This window comes from Hibiscus syriacus, unplaced genomic scaffold (genome assembly GCF_006381635.1).
Source record: "Hibiscus syriacus cultivar Baekdansim isolate YM2019G1 unplaced genomic scaffold, ASM638163v2 tig00111427_pilon, whole genome shotgun sequence".
In the NCBI taxonomy this organism is placed as follows: Eukaryota; Viridiplantae; Streptophyta; class Magnoliopsida; order Malvales; family Malvaceae; genus Hibiscus; species Hibiscus syriacus.
In genome coordinates, this window is record NW_024063088.1 from 5158780 (window position 1) to 5165179 (window position 6400).

The 6400-nt window shown below is 32.5% G+C and overlaps 1 pseudogene; it reads right to left on the reverse strand.

Moving 5' to 3' along the window:
* Window positions 1–870: 870 nt before the first annotated feature.
* LOC120162950 lies at window positions 871–2047 on the reverse strand (annotated as a pseudogene).
* Between the last annotated feature and the right edge of the window lie 4353 nt (window positions 2048–6400).

Below are 6400 nucleotides of genomic sequence, written 5' to 3' on the forward strand. Positions count from 1 at the left end.
TATTGCTTTGGATCAAACAGAGAAAAAAAAGTTATACAATCATGCAATGCACAATTACTTTGCACCTTCTAATGAAAAGAAAAATTGAAAGTAGTAAAAGAAAGGAAAGGAGATTGATGGAGAAAAGGGAGAATCATGGAGTGGGGAAAAGAGAGGATCGTGTTGGATGCTAGGGAGTGGGTGACAGTACAGTAAGTGGGTCACATGAATGTTCATTATTATTATTATTATTATTTTATAATTACGGATTTCTTATACCTAATTAAGTTGAATAAGATACAAGAAGGATATTGTTGAGTTTTGATCTAATTTTTTCCTGTATTAACCCATGGTAACAGATCTTATGTTTTTTTCATAGGGAAATTTTCTTCTCTCTAACCTTAATATTTTCTTTTTAGATTTTTCCTGTAAATACTAATATCTTTAATTTTTATGTTTGATCAAATTTCGTTTACCGTTTATCGTTCCGATAATCATAACAGACACAAATGTTTGGTAGCCGGTGGTTGAGTTATATTGTTATTAGTAGTTTGGTTGCTGCAGCAATGGAAGACTCAAAAGCAGGGCGAGAAAGAAATAGTGTTGGGTAAAGCCAAAAGGTGGGCTACCATAGCTTTTGGAAGCCATTCCCTTGTTTGTCAGCAGGAGAGTTGCCATTGCCTACGTCCCCTTCACGAGGATGCACCATTATATTATTCTGTTCATCTATCTGTCTTCTTCTCCCCTTGAAATGTGTGCTGGATACTCTTTTTTTCTTCATTTTCCCTTTTTCTTATAATTAACTTTTGAGTATACTTTGTTTACTGAACGATGAAATCAGCAAAAAAGAAGGGAGAAAAATCATCACAAAGGGTAAACCTGATATATAGTATATATATAACCCCAAAGACACATTTTTATACCTCCATAATTATCTTTTCACCCCAAAAGTTTAAACTGGATAATTCAACCTTTATACACCACTCTGAAGTAACCAAAACATTGATATTATATCATATATGGCACCATGATCAATTGAAATGTTGTTGTTGCTCAAGCCATGGCCAAATCCCGGTTTGATCTTCAATGGTGCAGAACATGTTGCTTAGGCTTTCTTCTTTAACCATTTGATCCATCTTCAGGCATTGGTGGTGATCGGGCCTTGACGATGAGGTATGGAATAGTTGTGCAACACCACCACCACCTCCGCCTGTTGGCCTAATATTGGATGTAGGGAAGAAGCTTATGCTCGTTGGATGAGTCGATAAGGGGCTGTCAATTGCTGGTGTCCTTGAGATATTCAACTTTACATCTGAGCTGTTTTCACTTCTGTTACTGCATGAACCTTCGGTTTCTTTATTGAGGTTGATAGACTCAGTTGGTTCTCTACTTTTCAGTGCCATTATCTGCATTCATCAAAGAGGAAGAAGCTACCATTGTTAAACATAATACTACTGGAATATTAGTTAAGATTATTATTTTACCTCAGTATGAAGCTTTTGGTTCTGAGTTTGGAGTGCATCATCTGCTTTGATTGCTTCATACTGTCTCTTAAGTAGATCGTAGTCTTTCTCAAGTTGCTTTGTTTTCCATCTAGCTTCTGTTTTGGAACCAATAGCGATCTGCCTTGGTTGCAACCCAAGAGCTCGAGCCAGCTGCATTTTTCTCTCAGGCTCAAGCTTAGTACCCAACTCAAAATTCTTCTCAAGAGTCTTTACCTGTTCCATGTTAAGCCTCCTCTTCTTTTCTCCTGCCTGTGAACCATCATCTGATAAATCATCCTCCCCATTGCCCTCTTCACACGCATCTCCCCGTGAAAATGACATTGATCTCTTCCCAAGAAACGATGCCACACCTTAACAGGAAATCAAAACCATCATCAATTATCTATACATATAGTTTCATCAGTATCAGATGAAAGAAGAAAGATGTATATAAATACCCTGGAAGTCTTGGGGTGGACAAGAAGGAAGCATTTGATTGACAGAAGTTGAGGATTGATGATCATCCTTGTGAGGTGTTTGGAGCATGAAATTTGCTGGGAAAAATCCATCCCATTGCAAGACATCATCTTCACCGTCTCATGACTGTGTTGAAGGCACAGCAGAGCAGATCCTCGGATTGGACTCGGAGTTTAATGTAAGAAAAGCAAAATATAGATATGTTTTTGATGTTGGGGTGAAAAAAAAACTGGAAATTCTTGAATCGGAGGGGTGATGCAGTGATTTGTTAAAAGGAGATAACTTATATACCTTATCAACTTGTAGTGAAAAATACTATCATTCTTATATAATAGTATATATTCTGATAGAGTGCATGGATGATTAATAGGGCCCCCTTCTCTATGAGGGTTGATTTATTTTATCTATAAGAAAAAAAAAATTGATACGCACATTTGCTTGTTTAGGACACGAGGAGAGAGAAAAAAGGATGCATAGTTGGAAATTTGAATGGGAACTAAACCTGGTCACAGTAATGTATTACCTCTGAAACTTTTTCCAATGAGTGATTCCAAGTTCAATGGGAACTTGAAAATTATTTCCCATCTTAACAATCATTTTAGATTATATTTCGGATTGATAACCTTTTCTATCACGTAAAGGTACGGTAAAAGTAGTTCACACCTTATATTTGGATTGAAATGAAAAAAAAAGATGGGTAAAAAATTATACGAATTTTGTCAAAAAAAAAATATGTGGTGCTTGTCAAAGACATGTAATTGTATTTGTCTTATGTTGAATCACATTATAAATGTATGTTTAAAATGTTATATTTAAACACTTTGAAAACTATATATAAATAACATGAGTTTTGAAGTCAAAGATAATTCTCAATCATTTGACATTAAGCATTCATATCTCAGACATTTTCGGTGCTTGAACTAAAACCTCAAGTAATAACAAGAATGCTTTTACTAACGAGATCGTTTGGTTCGTGAAAGTAAAGTTTTATAATTTGAGGTTATTTTCTGCACCCACACTTGAAAGATAAAATAGTTTTCTCAACAAAGAAGGGTTATCTTAGAACATAAGGAAAAATAACAATTTAGAAGAATAAGGTTGATCCCGTGCATAGCAATAAGGACATAGAGTGACGTATTTGATAATAATAATGTGAAGTGGGTGAGAGGAAGAAGAGTATAATAACCTAAGCATCTGATTTTGTTACTTGTTTAAGCAAATTAAGAAAAGAGGCAGCGTGTTCATACTTGGTTCAAGACTAGAAAACTTGAGAGAAAAATAATTGGGAGGAAAGAGAGAGGAATCTAGGGAATGGGACCAAAGGGGTCAGGACAAAGACTCACCTAACAACCACAGGGATCGTCCATTAAATGAATGCCTCTCAATTTTACAATATTCTTAATGTAAAAATAAGAGATCATATTATATTTAAAATTAATTTTGTATCGGAGGGAATTTTTGTCAAAAATAAGTATTTAACATTTCAAACATTATATATTTAGGTATTTAAATTGTAACAACAGTTAAATTTGACCGTTAAGTGATAAATGTCAGACTAATAAAATTTTTAAAAAAATTAAAATTAAAATTTATTTTTTAAAAAAACTTAAATTTTTCTTGAATTTCAAAAAGAAAAATACTCAAACCCTAAAAACCTTGATTCCAACATTTTTATCCACACCGACGATGTTGTCTTGATCGTCGCTCTTTGCCATCATACACTCCATTAACCAGAGTCCAATGCATGACAGGAGGAACCGTCGCTTGAATCGTCGCAGTTGTCACACGCGGTCGAAATTATTTAGTTGTTGCAATTGTCGATTTTTCGCTATAACCATCATGTGAAGCATGAGGGTTCAACTGTGCGGGTTTGGGTAGTCTCAAGTCGTCAGAGTTTCGATCAATTGGCGGCGTTGGTGGTGATCGAAGGTGATAAGAGATTGAAATTAGGATTTTTTGGGATTTTGAGATTTTTTTATAATTTCAGAAAATATTAAATTTTTTCAAAAAAATAATTTTAATTGTTTTAAATAAAAAAAATTATAAATCTGGCACATGTCACTTAACAATTAATTTAACGACCGTAATAGTCTAAACACTTAAAAATATAACGTCGAAAAAGTTAGACACCTATTTTTAACGAAAAATTCTTTAAGCACATAAAATTAACTTTCGATATACTTTGGATACTTATTTTTACATTAAGCCTTTAAATTATATACTTATGATCTATTGATGATTTTACAAGGTAAATTGCAACATTCATCTTTCACTATTTATAACTCTTGTTTTGTTCATTGAAAGTTAAAAATATCAATTTAATAATTGAACTTTTAAATTACTCTCATTTTTAGTCACTTTACCATTTAAATTATAAATATGTGATGACATGAATTATTTTTTTATTTTTTATTTTTTTATTACATAACAGTTTTTTTTAATATTTAATGCCAAATAGGATTTAAAATAAAAAGAAAATAAAATTGAAATCACTAACCCTAATCTGAATCCCAAAATCCTAACTACAAATCCCAACCCTCAAACCTCAAACTCCAATCGCCCACTACAAACCCTCATCGACCACCCACATCATTCCAACCCTAGAGCCTCATCGACCACCACAAATCTTCACTAACCTCACCCATATTATCATGGCCCAAACCCTTACAAATCACCCCAAACCCTTATCTATCTTACAATCACAAACTCCAAAATCCTTTAAAAAAAATCATAAAACCCCAAAGTTCTCGAGTTTTAGTACATTTAGGTATCTGGTCGTAGATCCCAAACAAAGAACACACTTCAACGGAGAGTAACATATCTCAACTGCATAATAATCAGGACGGTAAAAGTGACAAAAATTGGAGCTATTTAGAGTGAGTTTTAATTTGATTTTCATGACTTTGGGTTGTTTCATGTAGATTTAATCGAATGCTTGAAAAGTACATTTAGGTATCTGGTCGTAGATCCCAAACAAAGAACACACGTCAACGGAGAGTAACATATCTCAACTGCATAATAATCGGACGGTAAAAGTGACAAAAATTGGAGCTATTTAGAGTGAGTTTTAATTTGATTTTCATGACTTTTGGGTTGTTTCATGTAGATTAAATCGAATGCTTGAAAACGAAGAGAAAAGCTTTCATTCGACACTAGTATCAGCACAAATGGTAACTAGCGCATGACGACATACAACGACCATGGCATTAACGTTAGATTGGTGAAGTTTGAGTTGTTTTTCGATTAAATGAACAATGAATTCTCATTCAAAAGGGTTAGACAAGTTTGATGGGATACTTTGAGACTCATCAGCCTCAGGCGACGATAGCTGACGATGGCCAGAACGATGACTAGTGATGACTGGATCTAGGTAGGTTTAAGTCAAGAGTGAAAAGGAAAGGGAGAAGAGAAAAAAAGAAGAAGGAAGAAATGAGGGAAAATGATTAAAAAAAGTTTTTATAGGGAACCAAAATGATATTATTTTGAACTAAATTTGGTTTTATATATGGATTAAAACGATATCGTCTTGGTGTAGGTTATCATATCATAACGCCGAATTATTTAACGTTGAAGCGACCAAATAAGAGTGAAAGATAATTGATTATGAACGAATAATTTACCCATTTATAAAGATTTTAATCTAATTATTTTATGTATAATTAAAACTTAAATATTTTTATTATAGATTTAACATCTCGTTATTTAATTGTATATTTCCCCATCATCTAAAATTCAAAAGCGGAAACCAGCGTGAGCTGGTGTATCATTGAACCACTCTATCCCAATGCTCATCTTCATGTCGGATCCTCTCCTCTTAAGTTTATTAATTCCCAATAAAATAAATAAAAATTCCTATAAACCAGGCTAAACTAAGATTCTCCAACGATAAAATGTTTTTTTTTTTTGCTCGGCTCTCCAACGATAAAGTTGAGCTCTATATCTCTGTTTGAACAGGTCAAAATTTTAAACTTTGAGAATAAATATTTTTAAATATTTTAAACAATTAAATTTTATAAAACATATTTAAAAATACTTAGTTAAACGTTATTAAAATATTTTCATATTTAATAAATTTTAAATAATAATAAGTTAAAGTTAAAAAATTTTGATAAAAAAGTTAATAAAAAACAAATTTAATAAGACAGAGAGAGTGTTAGACTAATCTTGAATTCAATAAACTAGTGCTTTTGAAATGGAAATTATGTGGGGAAGGGTATGCGTTTATTTGCGGTATGAAAACGAAATGTTTTTTTTTTCTATAGTGGAATATTCAATATGTTTTTCCCTTTTAATATGCATGTAAGTTTATGTATAGTATCTAACTATTACTTTATTTCATTTTGTATTTAATTTTTGTTTTTTTAAATCATATTAACGTTGAGTTATGTTTATTTTGGAACCGCCGTTAAAAATTTAACGGGATGTTATATTTCATCATAAGGTAATGTCACATCATCATT